The sequence below is a fragment of the Diorhabda sublineata genome, chromosome 10 (genome assembly GCF_026230105.1).
Source record: "Diorhabda sublineata isolate icDioSubl1.1 chromosome 10, icDioSubl1.1, whole genome shotgun sequence".
NCBI lineage: Eukaryota > Metazoa > Arthropoda > Insecta > Coleoptera > Chrysomelidae > Diorhabda > Diorhabda sublineata.
The window spans coordinates 25092598-25111045 of NC_079483.1; positions in this window are offsets into that span (position 1 = coordinate 25092598).

The following is an 18448-nucleotide window of genomic DNA, read 5'->3' on the forward strand; positions in this document are numbered from 1 at the left end:
GCCAAACGACCTCAATTGGCTTCAATGGATGTAGATCGACGATATATGACCAAGATGTTCCAAACTCATTCAAATATATAAGAATTGATGAGATTCGACTCCATATTAGGAAGAAAGACTTTGAAAATTTTCAATGAACACAAAGTGACAATCGACATCAATCGTAGTAAATCGACGATATCTGACTAAGTTAGTTGCAAACTCACTCAAATATATAAAAATTGATGAAATTCGACTTCAAATAAGGAAGATAGACTTTGAAAATTTTCAATCAACACAAGGTGACAATCGACCTCAATGGGCTTCAATGGATGTAAATCGACGATATCTGACCAAGTTAGTCGCAAACTCACTCAAATATATAAAAATTGATGAGATTCGACTTCAAATTAGGAAGATAGACTTTGAAAATTTTTAATGAACACAAAGTGACAATCGACCTCAATCTGCTTCAATGGATGTAAATCGACGATATCTGACCAAGATGTTGCAAACTCACACAAATATATAAGAATTGATGAGATTCGACTTCAAATTAGGAAGATAGACTTTGAAAATCTTCAATCAACACAAAGTGCCAAACGACCTCAATTGGCTTCAATGGATGTAAATCGACGATATCTGTTGAAGTTAGATGCGAACTCACTCAAATATATAGGAATTGATGAGACTCGACTTCAAATTAAGCAGATAGACTTTGAAAATTTTTAATGAACACAAAGTGACAATCGACCTCAATCGGTTTCAATGGTTGTAAATCGACGATATATGACCAAGATGTTCCAAACTCATTCAAATATATAAGAATTGATGAGATTCGACTCCATATTAGGAAGATAGACTTTGAAAATTTTCAATGAACAAAAAGTGACAATCGACATCAATCGGATTCGATCGTTGTAAATCGACGATATCTGACCAAGTTAGTTGCAAACTCACTCAAATATATAAAAATTGATGAGATTCGACTTCCAATTAGGATGATAGACTTTGAAAATTTTCAGTCAACACAAAGTGACAATTGACCTCAATCGGCTTCAATGGTTGTAAATCGACGATATCTGACCAAGTTAGCTGCAAACTCACTCAAATATATAAGAATTGATGAGATTCGACTTCAAATTAGGAAGATAGACTTTGAAAATTTTCAATCAACATAAAGTGACAATCGACCTCAATCGGCTTCAATGGATGTAAATCGACGATATCTGTCCAAGATGTTGCAAGTTCACTCAAATATATAAGAATTGATAAGACTCGACTTCAAATTAGGAAGATAGACTTTGAAAATCTTCAATCAACAAAAAGTGCCAAACGACCTCAATTGGCTTCAATGGATGTAGATCGACGATATATGACCAAGATGTTCCAAACTCATTCAAATATATAAGAATTGATGAGATTCGACTCCATATTAGGAAGATAGACTTTGAAAATTTTCAATGAACACAAAGTGACAATCGACATCAATCGTAGTAAATCGACGATATCTGACTAAGTTAGTTGCAAACTCACTCAAATATATAAAAATTGATGAAATTCGACTTCAAATAAGGAAGATAGACTTTGAAAATTTTCAATCAACACAAGGTGACAATCGACCTCAATGGGCTTCAATGGATGTAAATCGACGATATCTGACCAAGTTAGTCGCAAACTCACTCAAATATATAAAAATTGATGAGATTCGACTTCAAATTAGGAAGATAGACTTTGAAAATTTTTAATGAACACAAAGTGACAATCGACCTCAATCTGCTTCAATGGATGTAAATCGACGATATCTGACCAAGATGTTGCAAACTCACACAAATATATAAGAATTGATGAGATTCGACTTCAAATTAGGAAGATAGACTTTGAAAATCTTCAATCAACACAAAGTGCCAAACGACCTCAATTGGCTTCAATGGATGTAAATCGACGATATCTGTTGAAGTTAGATGCGAACTCACTCAAATATATAGGAATTGATGAGACTCGACTTCAAATTAAGCAGATAGACTTTGAAAATTTTTAATGAACACAAAGTGACAATCGACCTCAATCGGTTTCAATGGTTGTAAATCGACGATATATGACCAAGATGTTCCAAACTCATTCAAATATATAAGAATTGATGAGATTCGACTCCATATTAGGAAGATAGACTTTGAAAATTTTCAATGAACAAAAAGTGACAATCGACATCAATCGGATTCGATCGTTGTAAATCGACGATATCTGACCAAGTTAGTTGCAAACTCACTCAAATATATAAAAATTGATGAGATTCGACTTCCAATTAGGATGATAGACTTTGAAAATTTTCAGTCAACACAAAGTGACAATTGACCTCAATCGGCTTCAATGGTTGTAAATCGACGATATCTGACCAAGTTATCTGCAAACTCACTCAAATATATAAGAATTGATGAGATTCGACTTCAAATTAGGAAGATAGACTTTGAAAATTTTCAATCAACATAAAGTGACAATCGACCTCAATCGGCTTCAATGGATGTAAATCGACGATATCTGTCCAAGATGTTGCAAGTTCACTCAAATATATAAGAATTGATAAGACTCGACTTCAACTTAGGAAGATAGACTGAAAATTTTCAATCAACACAAAGTGACAATCTACCTCAATCTGCTTCAATGGTTGTAAATCGACGATATCTGACCAAGTTAGTTGCAAACTCACTCGAATATATAAAAGTTGATGAGATTCGACTTCAAATTAGGAAGATAGACTTTGAAAATTTTCAATGAACACAAAGTGACAATCGACCTCAATCGGCTTCAATGGATGTTAATCGACGATGTCTGACCAAGTAAGTTGCAAACTAACTCAAATATATAAAAATTGATGAGATTCGACTTCAAATTAGGAAGATAGACTTTGAAAATTTTCAATCAACACAAAGTGACAATCGACCTCAATCTGCTTCAATGGATGTAAATCGACGATATCTGACCAAGATGTTCCAAACTCATTCAAATATATAAGAATTGATGAGATTCGACTCCAAATTAGGAAGATAGACTTTGAAAATTTTCAATGAACACAAAGTGACAATCGACATCAATCTGCTTCAATGGATGTAAATCGACGATATCTGACCAAGATGTTGCAAACTCACTCAAATATATAACAATTGATGAGATTCGACTTCAAATTATGAAGATAGAATTTGAAAATTTTCAATCGGCTTCAATGGATGTAAATCGACGATATCTGACCAAGATGTTGCAAGTTCACTCAAATATATAAGAATTGATGAGATGCGACTTCAAATTAAGAAGATAGATTTTGAAAATCGTCAATCAACACAAAGTGACAATCGACCTCAATCGGCTTCAATGGATGTAAATCGACGATATCTGACCAAGTTAGTTGCAAACTAACTCAAATATATCAAAATTGTTAAGATTCGACTTCAAATTAGGAAGATAGATTTTGGAAATTTTTAATGAACACAAAGTGACAATCTACCTCAATATGCTTCAATGGATGTAAATTGACGATATCTGACCAAGATGTTGCAAACTCACTCAAATATATAAAAATTGATGAGATCCGACTTCAAATTAGGAAGACAGACTTTGAAAATTTTCAATCAACACAAAGTTACAATCGACCTCAATGGGCTTCAATGGATGTAAATTGACGATATCTGTCGAAGTTAGTTGCAAACTCACTTAAATATATGAGAATTGATGAGATTCGACTTCAAATTAGGAAGATAGACTTTGAAAATTTTCAATCAACACAAAGTGACAATCGACATCAATCTGCTTCAATGGATGTAAATCGACGATATCTGACCAAGTTAGTTGCAAACTCTCTCAAATATATAACAATTGATGAGATTCGACTTCAAATAAGGAAGATAGAATTTGAAAATTTTCAATCAACACAAAGTGACAATCGACCTCAATGGGCTTCAATGGATGTAAATCGACGATATATGACCAAGATGTTGCAAACTCACTCAAATATATAAGAATTGATAAGACTCGACTTCAACTTAGGAAAATAGACTTTGAAAATTTTCAATCAACACAAAGTGACAATCGACCTCAATCTGCTTCAATGCTTGTAAATCGACGATATCTGACCAAGTTAGTTGCAAACTCACTCGAATATATAAAAATTGATGAGATTCGACTTCAAATTAGGAAGATAGACTTTGAAAATTTTCAATGAACACAAAGTGACAATCGACCTCAATCGGCTTCAATGGATGTTAATCGACGATATCTGACCAAGTTAGTTGCAAACTAACTCAAATATATCAAAATTGTTAAGATTCGACTTCAAATTAGGAAGATAGATTTTGGAAATTTTTAATGAACACAAAGTGACAATCTACCTCAATATGCTTCAATGGATGTAAATTGACGATATCTGACCAAGATGTTGCAAACTCACTCAAATATATAAAAATTGATGAGATCCGACTTCAAATTAGGAAGACAGACTTTGAAAATTTTCAATCAACACAAAGTGACAATCGACCTCAATGGGCTTCAATGGATGTAAATTGACGATATCTGTCGAAGTTAGTTGCAAACTCACTTAAATATATGAGAATTGATGAGATTCGACTTCAAATTAGGAAGATAGACTTTGAAAATTTTCAATCAACACAAAGTGACAATCGACATCAATCTGCTTCAATGGATGTAAATCGACGATATCTGACCAAGTTAGTTGCAAACTCTCTCAAATATATAACAATTGATGAGATTCGACTTCAAATAAGGAAGATAGAATTTGAAAATTTTCAATCAACACAAAGTGACAATCGACCTCAATCGGCTTCAATGGATGTAAATCGACGATATCTGTCCAAGATGTTGCAAGTTCACTCAAATATATAAGAATTGATAAGACTCGACTTCAACTTAGGAAGATAGACTTTGAAAATTTTCAATCAACACAAAGTGACAATCTACCTCAATCTGCTTCAATGGTTGTAAATCGACGATATCTGACCAAGTTAGTTGCAAACTCACTCGAATATATAAAAGTTGATGAGATTCGACTTCAAATTAGGAAGATAGACTTTGAAAATTTTCAATGAACACAAAGTGACAATCGACCTCAATCGGCTTCAATGGATGTTAATCGACGATGTCTGACCAAGTTAGTTGCAAACTAACTCAAATATATAAAAATTGATGAGATTCGACTTCAAATTAGGAAGATAGACTTTGAAAATTTTCAATCAACACAAAGTTACAATCGACCTCAATGGGCTTCAATGGATGTAAATTGACGATATCTGTCGAAGTTAGTTGCAAACTCACTTAAATATATGAGAATTGATGAGATTCGACTTCAAATTAGGAAGATAGACTTTGAAAATTTTCAATCAACACAAAGTGACAATCGACATCAATCTGCTTCAATGGATGTAAATCGACGATATCTGACCAAGTTAGTTGCAAACTCTCTCAAATATATAACAATTGATGAGATTCGACTTCAAATAAGGAAGATAGAATTTGAAAATTTTCAATCAACACAAAGTGACAATCGACCTCAATGGGCTTCAATGGATGTAAATCGACGATATATGACCAAGATGTTGCAAACTCACTCAAATATATAAGAATTGATAAGACTCGACTTCAACTTAGGAAAATAGACTTTGAAAATTTTCAATCAACACAAAGTGACAATCGACCTCAATCTGCTTCAATGCTTGTAAATCGACGATATCTGACCAAGTTAGTTGCAAACTCACTCGAATATATAAAAATTGATGAGATTCGACTTCAAATTAGGAAGATAGACTTTGAAAATTTTCAATGAACACAAAGTGACAATCGACCTCAATCGGCTTCAATGGATGTTAATCGACGATATCTGACCAAGTTAGTTGCAAACTAACTCAAATATATCAAAATTGTTAAGATTCGACTTCAAATTAGGAAGATAGATTTTGGAAATTTTTAATGAACACAAAGTGACAATCTACCTCAATATGCTTCAATGGATGTAAATTGACGATATCTGACCAAGATGTTGCAAACTCACTCAAATATATAAAAATTGATGAGATCCGACTTCAAATTAGGAAGACAGACTTTGAAAATTTTCAATCAACACAAAGTGACAATCGACCTCAATGGGCTTCAATGGATGTAAATTGACGATATCTGTCGAAGTTAGTTGCAAACTCACTTAAATATATGAGAATTGATGAGATTCGACTTCAAATTAGGAAGATAGACTTTGAAAATTTTCAATCAACACAAAGTGACAATCGACATCAATCTGCTTCAATGGATGTAAATCGACGATATCTGACCAAGTTAGTTGCAAACTCTCTCAAATATATAACAATTGATGAGATTCGACTTCAAAGAAGGAAGATAGAATTTGAAAATTTTCAATCAACACAAAGTGACAATCGACCTCAATCGGCTTCAATGGATGTAAATCGACGATATCTGTCCAAGATGTTGCAAGTTCACTCAAATATATAAGAATTGATAAGACTCGACTTCAACTTAGGAAGATAGACTTTGAAAATTTTCAATCAACACAAAGTGACAATCTACCTCAATCTGCTTCAATGGTTGTAAATCGACGACATCTGACCAAGTTAGTTGCAAACTCACTCGAATATATAAAAGTTGATGAGATTCGACTTCAAATTAGGAAGATAGACTTTGAAAATTTTCAATGAACACAAAGTGACAATCGACCTCAATCGGCTTCAATGGATGTTAATCGACGATGTCTGACCAAGTTAGTTGCAAACTAACTCAAATATATAAAAATTGATGAGATTCGACTTCAAATTAGGAAGATAGACTTTGAAAATTTTCAATCAACACAAAGTGACAATCGACCTCAATCTGCTTCAATGGATGTAAATCGACGATATCTGACCAAGATGTTCCAAACTCATTCAAATATATAAGAATTGATGAGATTCGACTCCAAATTAGGAAGATAGACTTTGAAAATTTTCAATGAACACAAAGTGACAATCGACATCAATCTGCTTCAATGGATGTAAATCGACGATATCTGACCAAGATGTTGCAAACTCACTCAAATATATAACAATTGATGAGATTCGACTTCAAATTAGGAAGATAGAATTTGAAAATTTTCAATCGGCTTCAATGGATGTAAATCGACGATATCTGACCAAGATGTTGCAAGTTCACTCAAATATATAAGAATTGATGAGATGCGACTTCAAATTAAGAAGATAGATTTTGAAAATCTTCAATCAACACAAAGTGACAATCGACCTCAATCGGCTTCAATGGATGTAAATCGACGATATCTGACCAAGTTAGTTGCAAACTAACTCAAATATATCAAAATTGTTAAGATTCGACTTCAAATTAGGAAGATAGATTTTGGAAATTTTTAATGAACACAAAGTGACAATCTACCTCAATATGCTTCAATGGATGTAAATTGACGATATCTGACCAAGATGTTGCAAACTCACTCAAATATATAAAAATTGATGAGATCCGACTTCAAATTAGGAAGACAGACTTTGAAAATTTTCAATCAACACAAAGTGACAATCGACCTCAATCGGCTTCAATGGATGTAAATTGACGATATCTGTCGAAGTTAGTTGCAAACTCACTTAAATATATGAGAATTGATGAGATTCGACTTCAAATTAGGAAGATAGACTTTGAAAATTTTCAATCAACACAAAGTGACAATCGACATCAATCTGCTTCAATGGATGTAAATCGACGATATCTGACCAAGTTAGTTGCAAACTCTCTCAAATATATAACAATTGATGAGATTCGACTTCAAATAAGGAAGATAGAATTTGAAAATTTTCAATCAACACAAAGTGACAATCGACCTCAATGGGCTTCAATGGATGTAAATCGACGATATATGACCAAGATGTTGCAAACTCTCTCAAATATATAAGAATTGATAAGACTCGACTTCAACTTAGGAAAATAGACTTTGAAAATTTTCAATCAACACAAAGTGACAATCGACCTCAATCTGCTTCAATGCTTGTAAATCGACGATATCTGACCAAGTTAGTTGCAAACTCACTCGAATATATAAAAATTGATGAGATTCGACTTCAAATTAGGAAGATAGACTTTGAAAATTTTCAATGAACACAAAGTGACAATCGACCTCAATCGGCTTCAATGGATGTTAATCGACGATATCTGACCAAGTTAGTTGCAAACTATAACTCAAATATATAAAAATTGATGAGATTCGACTTCAAATTAGGAAGATAGACTTTGAAAATTTTCAATCAACACAAAGTGACAATCGACCTCAATCTGCTTCAATGGATGTGAATCGACGATATCTGACCAAGATGTTGCAAACTCACTCAAATATATAAGAATTGATGAGATTCGACTTCAAATTAGGAAGATAGACTTTGAAAATCTTGAATCAACACAAAGTGCCAAACGACCTCAATCGGCTTCAATGGATGTAAATCGACGATATCTGACCAAGTTAGTTGCAAACTAACTCAAATATATAAAAATTGATGAGATTCGACTTCAAATTAGGAAGATGGACTTTGAAAATTTTCAATCAACACAAAGTGACAATCGACCTCAATGGGCTTCAATGGATGTAAATCGACGATATCTGACCAAGTTAGTCGCAAACTCACTCAAATATATGAGAAATGTTGAAATTCGACTTCAAATTAGGAAGATAGACTTTGAAAATTTTCAATCAACACAAAGTGACAGTCGACCTCAATTGGCTTCAGTAGATGTTAATCGACGATATCTGACAAAGTTAGATGCAAACTCTCTCAAATATATAAGAAATGTTGAAATTCGACTTCAAATTAGGAAGATAGACTTTGAAAATTTTCAATCAACACAAATTGACAGTTGACCTCAATGGACCTCAATGGATGTTAATCGCCTATATCTGACAAAGTTAGATGCAAACTCACTCAAATATATGAGAAATGTTGAAATTCGACTTCAAATTAGGAAGATAGACTTTGAAAATTTTCAATCAACACAAAGTGACAGTCGACCTCAATTGGCTTCAGTAGATGTTAATCGACGATATCTGACAAAGTGAGATGCAAACTCTCTCAAATATATAAGAAATGTTGAAATTCGACTTCAAATTAGGAAGATAGACTTTAAAAATATTCAATCAACACAAAGTGACAGTTGACCTCAATGGACTTCAATGGATGTTAATCGCCTATATCTGACAAAGTTAGATGCAAACTCACTCAAATATATGAGAAATGTTGAAATTCGACTTCAAATTAGGAAGATAGACTTTGAAAATTTTCAATCAACACAAAGTGACAGTCGACCTCAATTGGCTTCAGTAGATGTTAATCGACGATATCTGACAAAGTTAGATGCAAACTCACTCAAATATATGAGAAATGTTGAAATTCGACTTCAAATTAGGAAGATAGACTTTGAAAATTTTCAATCAACACAAAGTGACAGTCGACCTCAATGGACTTCAGTGGATGTTAATCGGCGATATCTGAAAAAGTTAGATGCGAACTCACTCAAATATATGAGAAATGTTGAAATTCGACTTCAAATTAGGAAGATAGACTTTGAAAATTTTCAATCAACACAAAGTGACAGTCGACCTCAATTGGCTTCAGTAGATGTTAATCGACGATATCTGACAAAGTTAGATGCAAACTCTCTCAAATACATAAGAAATGTTGAAATTCGACTTCAAATTAGGAAGATAGACTTTGAAAATTTTCAATCAACACAAAGTGACAGTCGACCTCAATTGGCTTCAGTAGATGTTAATCGACGATATCTGACAAAGTTAGATGCAAACTCTCTCAAATATATAAGAAATGTTGAAATTCGACTTCAAATTAGGAAGATAGACTTTGAAATTTTCAATCAACACAAAGTGACAGTAGACCTCAATGGGCTTCAATGGAAGTTAATCGACGATATCTGACAAAAATAGATGCAAACACACTCAAATATATGAGAAATGTTGAAATTTGACTTCAAATTAGGGAGATAGACTTTAAAAATTTTCAATCAACACAAAGTGACAGTCGACCTCAATGGGCTTCTCTCTCTCTCTCTTCTAGCCGTTTTCTATCCTTTGGATATAGGCCTCTCTCATATTTTTCCAGTTTTCCCTGTTCTGTGCCACTTGGTACCAGTTAAGTCCGGCTGTTCTCTTGATATCATCATACCATCTTTGTTGTGGTCTGCCGGTGCTTCTTTTCTCCCCCCAAGGTCTCCATCTTGTTATTTTTCCGCTCCAGTTGGTGTTATTTCGAGCAACATGTCCGGCCCAGTTCCATTTAAGACTACCTATTCGCCTCACTATGTCCTCGATTTTGGTTCTATTTCTTATCCACTCATTGGTTTTATGGTCTTTAAGCGTTATTCCTATCATTTTCCGTTCTATTGATCTTTGATGTACCTTTAATTTATTCAAGATTTTCTTTGTTAGGACCCATGTTTCACATCCGTAGGTTGTTACTGGGAGAATGCATTCCATGTAAACCTTGGTTTTTAGTTTGAGGGGTAGGTTGGAGTTGAAGACGTGTCGCATCTTCCCGTAGGCCGCCCATCCTAGATGTATTCTGTGGTTAATTTCAAGTTCTTGATTGGTTTTACCCAATGTTAATTCTTGACCTAGGTAGATATAAGAGTTCACTTTCTTTATCTGTTGTCCTCGCACATTTATACTCTCTTTGTTTGTCCGTTGGTTTGTCATGAATTTGGTTTTAGAAATGTTCATTTCTAGGCCTACTTTTCTTGCTTCTTGTTGTAGTTCTATAAGCATGTATTCTAATTCTTCACTGTTTGGGGCAAAAATGGCAATGTCATCGGCAAATCTTAGGTTACTTAGTTTTTCTCCCGATATATCAATTCCTCTGTCTTCCCAATGTAGGCTCTTAAAAACGTCTTCTAGCACCAGTGTAAACAATTTGGGTGACACAATGTCTCCTTGTCTAACGCCTCTTTTAATTATGATTTCCTCAGTGTCTTCATATAGCCTTACTTTCATTTTTGAGTTGTCGTTTAGTGTCTGTATAATGTCAATATATCGTTGGTCTATTCTTGCATTTTTCATTGACCTGATAATTGCCCAAAATTCAACTGTGTCGAAGGCCTTTCTAAAATCTATGAAGGCAATCCATAATGGGATGTTATATTCCGTTACTTTTTCGTTCAGTGTCCTTACGGTGTGGAGATGTTCTATTGTACTCATGCCTTTTCTGAAGCCCGCCTGCTCATAGGGTTGGTATGCGTCGAGTTTGAATTCAAGGCGGTTTGCTATTATTCTCATAAAAAGCTTGTAGATCTGTGATAGCAGGCTGATTGGTCTATAGTTTTCTAGGTTGCTTGGATCACCTTTCTTATATATCAGTATGACTATCGCGGTGTTCCAATCCTGTGGTATTCTTCCCTCGGTTAGGCATGTATTAAATAATGATTTAAGCTCTCTTATCAGTAGGCTTCCACCTTCCTTCAACATTTCCGGTATGATGTTATCGTCACCTGCCGCCTTTCCGTTTTTTAGTTGATTTAAAGCTTTTACAATTTCTTCCTCTTCAATCTCAGGTAGATCCTCGGAGCCAACGTTACATATCCTGTTTTTATGGTCACTGTTTGCTTTTCTAACATACTCATTGTCTATTTTGGACTCGTACAGACCTGTGTAGAACTTCTCTGTTACCTTGAGTATCTCTCTTCGATCTTCTGTTATGTTACCTTGTCCGTCTCTCAATTTGATCATTTCTTTTTTATGTGCGTTTTCTTTTTTAAAGATGTTCAGACCTCTGTTTTGCTGTATCAACTCCTCTATTCGATTTTCTTGATACTTTCGTATGTCCTGCTTGGCCATTTTCCTTGCTGTTTTGTTTAGTTCGGCATACTCTACTGTATTCCTTTTGTTGTCTTTAATGAGCTCTCTCCTTCTTTCCAGTAGCTGTTTGGTTTGTGTTGTAAACTTTTCTATTCTTTTAGTTTTTGATGATACTAAACTTGTAGTTGTTTCTTTCAGTTCTTTTACCAGTCTATTGTTTGTTTCGTCCAAGCTCTCGTGTGATGATGTTGTTTCCTTTGTTAGTCGTTCTGTCAATCTTTTGCTATATATTGACTTGTTGTCTCTTATTGTATCAGGATCTATACGGTATTGCATGCTGTTGAATTTTTTTGCTCTTTCCAATTTTGTGTTTAATACGATCCTGCACCGGACTAATCTGTGGTCGCTGCCCGTATTAAAGGAATTTAGAACGTCAACTTCTTGGACGATATGTTTATTTGGTGTCAGCACGTAGTCTATTTCGTTTTTTGTAATTCCATCCGGGCTGGCCCAGGTCCATTTTTTGTGAGGTCTTTTTTTGAAAAACGTATTCATTATGTATAGTTGTTCTTTTTCCAGGAAATTTGCAAGCATCGTCCCTCTTTCATTTCGTTTCCCCAGTCCAAATTGTCCAACATACTGTGAGCTATTACACTGCTCTCCTATTCTTGCGTTGAAGTCTCCTATTATCAGCGTGTATCTTGTCTTATTTTCTGTTAGGCTCTGTGTGATTTCATCATACAGCACCTCGATCTCTTCGTCCTCATGACTACTTGTTGGGGCATAGATTTGAACGACTTTAATTGTTATATTGGAGTTAATCTTAAGTGTTATGTATATTACTCTATCTGATATGGTTTTAAGTATTTGAAGATTTGGGGAGATTCGTTTGTTGATAAGAAAACCCACACCACCCAAACTATTATCTTCTCTTCCTTTGTAGAATAGGATATGTCCTGATCTTAGTCTAATGGATTCTTCACCTCTTCTCCTTGTTTCTGATATTCCCAGAATATCCCAGTTTATTCTGTCCAGTTCGTACTGTAGTTCCGTTAACCTTTCCTCATTTCCAATTGACCTAGCGTTATAAGTTGCAATGTGAAGTTGGCAGCCTTGTTTTACCCAGGGATTCTTAGCACCCCCTGCTCTACGACTGGTCTGACCGCTACCTTGGCCAGGGTCGTTCGAGCCGCTGGGCACTGGGGGCCATTGTTTTTGGTATGTCTTCATATGAGAGGGGTTTAGCCATAAAACACCACGTTGGCCAGACGTCTTGGTGAGTGTAGGTTCAGCCGCCCCTAACCTGGGGAGCCGTCGCTGTTTGCAGCCGCCCACTCTGGGTCAGACGCTGCAGATTTTTCCTGTTGGTCCACGGGGCGTATTTGATTTCCGCCCTACCACCCATATCTGGGAAGCATTCCCCTATCCGCCACCCGGGGACGCGCTCTCTAGGAGTTACAGGCTCTCCCGAGAGCAATGGGCTTCAATGGATGTTAATCGCCTATATCTGACAAAGTTAGATGCAAACTCACTCAAATATATGAGAAATGTTGAAATTCGACTTCAAATTAGGAAGATAGACTTTGAAAATTTTCAATCAACACAAAGTGACAGTCGACCTCAATTGGCTTCAGTAGATGTTAATCGACGATATCTGACAAAGTTAGATGCAAACTCTCTCAAATATATAAGAAATGTTGAAATTCGACTTCAAATTAGGAAGATAGACTTTAAAAATTTTCAATCAACACAAAGTGACAGTTGACCTCAATGGACTTCAATGGATGTTAATCGCCTATATCTGACAAAGTTAGATGCAAACTCACTCAAATATATGAGAAATGTTGAAATTCGACTTCAAATTAGGAAGATAGACTTTGAAAATTTTCAATCAACACAAAGTGACAGTCGACCTCAATGGGCTTCAGTGGATGTTAATCGGCGATATCTGACAAAGTTAGATGCGAACTCACTCAAATATATGAGAAATGTTGAAATTCGACTTCAAATTAGGAAGATAGACTTTGAAAATTTTTAATGAACACAAAGTGACAATCGACCTCAATCTGCTTCAATGGATGTAAATCGACGATATCTGACCAAGATGTTGCAAACTCACTCAAATATATAAGAATTGATGAGATTCGACTTCAAATTAGGAAGATAGACTTTGAAAATCTTCAATCAACACAAAGTGCCAAACGACCTCAATCGGCTTCAATGGATGTAAATCGACGATATCTGACCAAGTTAGTTGCAAACTAACTCAAATATATAAAAATTGATGAGATTCGACTTCAAATTAGGAAGATGGACTTTGAAAATTTTCAATCAACACAAAGTGACAATCGACCTCAATGGGCTTCAATGGATGTAAATCGACGATATCTGACCAAGTTAGTCGCAAACTCACTCAAATATATGAGAAATGTTGAAATTCGACTTCAAATTAGGAAGATAGACTTTGAAAATTTTCAATCGACACAAAGTGACAGTCGACCTCAATTGGCTTCAGTAGATGTTAATCGACGATATCTGACAAAGTTAGATGCAAACTCTCTCAAATATATAAGAAATGTTGAAATTCGACTTCAAATTAGGAAGATAGACTTTGAAAATTTTCAATCAACACAAATTGACATTCGACCTCAATGGGCTTCAATGGATGTTAATCGCCTATATCTGACAAAGTTAGATGCAAACTCACTCAAATATATGAGAAATGTTGAAATTCGACTTCAAATTAGGAAGATAGACTTTGAAAATTTTCAATCAACACAAATTGACAATCGACCTCAATGGGCTTCAGTGGATGTTAATCGACGATATCTGACAAAGTTAGATGCAAACTCTCTCAAATATATAAGAAATGTTGAAATTCGACTTCAAATTAGGAAGATAGACTTTAAAAATTTTCAATCAACACAAAGTGACAGTTGACCTCAATGGACTTCAATGGATGTTAATCGCCTATATCTGACAAAGTTAGATGCGAACTCACTCAAATATATGAGAAATGTTGAAATTCGACTTCAAATTAGGAAGATAGACTTTGAAAATTTTCAATCAACACAAAGTGACAGTCGACCTCAATTGGCTTCAGTAGATGTTAATCGACGATATCTGACAAAGTTAGATGCAAACTCTCTCAAATATATAAGAAATGTTGAAATTCGACTTCAAATTAGGAAGATAGACTTTGAAAATTTTCAATCAACACAAAGTGACAGTCGACCTCAATTGGCTTCAGTAGATGTTAATCGACGATATCTGAGAAAGTTAGATGCAAACTCTCTCAAATATATAAGAAATGTTGAAATTCGACTTCAAATTAGGAAGATAGACTTTGAAATTTTCAATCAACACAAAGTGACAGTAGACCTCAATGGGCTTCAATGGAAGTTAATCGACGATATCTGACAAAAATAGATGCAAACACACTCAAATATATGAGAAATGTTGAAATTTGACTTCAAATTAGGGAGATAGACTTTAAAAATTTTCAATCAACACAAAGTGACAGTCGACCTCAATGGGCTTCAATGGATGTTAATCGCCTATATCTGACAAAGTTAGATGCAAACTCACTCAAATATATGAGAAATGTTGAAATTCGACTTCAAATTAGGAAGATAGACTTTGAAAATTTTCAATCAACACAAAGTGACAGTCGACCTCAATTGGCTTCAGTAGATGTTAATCGACGATATCTGACAAAGTTAGATGCAAACTCTCTCAAATATATAAGAAATGTTGAAATTCGACTTCAAATTAGGAAGATAGACTTTAAAAATTTTCAATCAACACAAAGTGACAGTTGACCTCAATGGACTTCAATGGATGTTAATCGCCTATATCTGACAAAGTTAGATGCAAACTCACTCAAATATATGAGAAATGTTGAAATTCGACTTCAAATTAGGAAGATAGACTTTGAAAATTTTCAATCAACACAAAGTGACAGTCGACCTCAATGGGCTTCAGTGGATGTTAATCTACGATATCTGACAAAAATAGATGCAAACACACTCAAATATATGAGAAATGTTGAAATTTGACTTCAAATTAGGGAGATAGACTTTAAAAATTTTCAATCAACACAAAGTGACAGTCGACCTCAATGGGCTTCAATGGATGTTAATCGCCTATATCTGACAAAGTTAGATGCAAACTCACTCAAATATATGAGAAATGTTGAAATTCGACTTCAAATTAGGAAGATAGACTTTGAAAATTTCCAATCAACACAAATTGACAATCGACCTCAATGGGCTTCAGTGGATGTTAATCGACGATATCTGACAAAGTTAGATGCAAACTCTCTCAAATATATAAGAAATGTTGAAATTCGACTTCAAATTAGGAAGATAGACTTTGAAAATTTTCAATCAACACAAATTGACAGTTGACCTCAATGGACCTCAATGGATGTTAATCGCCTATATCTGACAAAGTTAGATGCAAACTCACTCAAATATATGAGAAATGTTGAAATTCGACTTCAAATTAGGAAGATAGACTTTGAAAATTTTCAATCAACACAAAGTGACAGTCGACCTCAATTGGCTTCAGTAGATGTTAATCGACGATATCTGACAAAGTTAGATGCAAACTCTCTCAAATATATAAGAAATGTTGAAATTCGACTTCAAATTAGGAAGATAGACTTTAAAAATTTTCAATCAACACAAAGTGACAGTTGACCTCAATGGACTTCAATGGATGTTAATCGCCTATATCTGACAAAGTTAGATGCAAACTCACTCAAATATATGAGAAATGTTGAAATTCGACTTCAAATTAGGAAGATAGACTTTGAAAATTTTCAATCAACACAAAGTGACAGTCGACCTCAATGGGCTTCAGTGGATGTTAATCGGCGATATCTGACAAAGTTAGATGCGAACTCACTCAAATATATGAGAAATGTTGAAATTCGACTTCAAATTAGGAAGATAGACTTTGAAAATTTTCAATCGACACAAAGTGACAGTCGACCTCAATTGGCTTCAGTAGATGTTAATCGACGATATCTGACAAAGTTAGATGCAAACTCTCTCAAATATATAAGAAATGTTGAAATTCGACTTCAAATTAGGAAGATAGACTTTGAAAATTTTCAATCAACACAAATTGACATTCGACCTCAATGGGCTTCAATGGATGTTAATCGCCTATATCTGACAAAGTTAGATGCAAACTCACTCAAATATATGAGAAATGTTGAAATTCGACTTCAAATTAGGAAGATAGACTTTGAAAATTTTCAATCAACACAAATTGACAATCGACCTCAATGGGCTTCAGTGGATGTTAATCGACGATATCTGACAAAGTTAGATGCAAACTCTCTCAAATATATAAGAAATGTTGAAATTCGACTTCAAATTAGGAAGATAGACTTTAAAAATTTTCAATCAACACAAAGTGACAGTTGACCTCAATGGACTTCAATGGATGTTAATCGCCTATATCTGACAAAGTTAGATGCGAACTCACTCAAATATATGAGAAATGTTGAAATTCGACTTCAAATTAGGAAGATAGACTTTGAAAATTTTCAATCAACACAAAGTGACAGTCGACCTCAATTGGCTTCAGTAGATGTTAATCGACGATATCTGACAAAGTTAGATGCAAACTCTCTCAAATATATAAGAAATGTTGAAATTCGACTTCAAATTAGGAAGATAGACTTTGAAAATTTTCAATCAACACAAAGTGACAGTCGACCTCAATTGGCTTCAGTAGATGTTAATCGACGATATCTGAGAAAGTTAGATGCAAACTCTCTCAAATATATAAGAAATGTTGAAATTCGACTTCAAATTAGGAAGATAGACTTTGAAATTTTCAATCAACACAAAGTGACAGTAGACCTCAATGGGCTTCAATGGAAGTTAATCGACGATATCTGACAAAAATAGATGCAAACACACTCAAATATATGAGAAATGTTGAAATTTGACTTCAAATTAGGGAGATAGACTTTAAAAATTTTCAATCAACACAAAGTGACAGTCGACCTCAATGGGCTTCAATGGATGTTAATCGCCTATATCTGACAAAGTTAGATGCAAACTCACTCAAATATATGAGAAATGTTGAAATTCGACTTCAAATTAGGAAGATAGACTTTGAAAATTTTCAATCAACACAAAGTGACAGTCGACCTCAATTGGCTTCAGTAGATGTTAATCGACGATATCTGACAAAGTTAGATGCAAACTCTCTCAAATATATAAGAAATGTTGAAATTCGACTTCAAATTAGGAAGATAGACTTTAAAAATTTTCAATCAACACAAAGTGACAGTTGACCTCAATGGACTTCAATGGATGTTAATCGCCTATATCTGACAAAGTTAGATGCAAACTCACTCAAATATATGAGAAATGTTGAAATTCGACTTCAAATTAGGAAGATAGACTTTGAAAATTTTCAATCAACACAAAGTGACAGTCGACCTCAATGGGCTTCAGTGGATGTTAATCTACGATATCTGACAAAAATAGATGCAAACACACTCAAATATATGAGAAATGTTGAAATTTGACTTCAAATTAGGGAGATAGACTTTAAAAATTTTCAATCAACACAAAGTGACAGTCGACCTCAATGGGCTTCAAT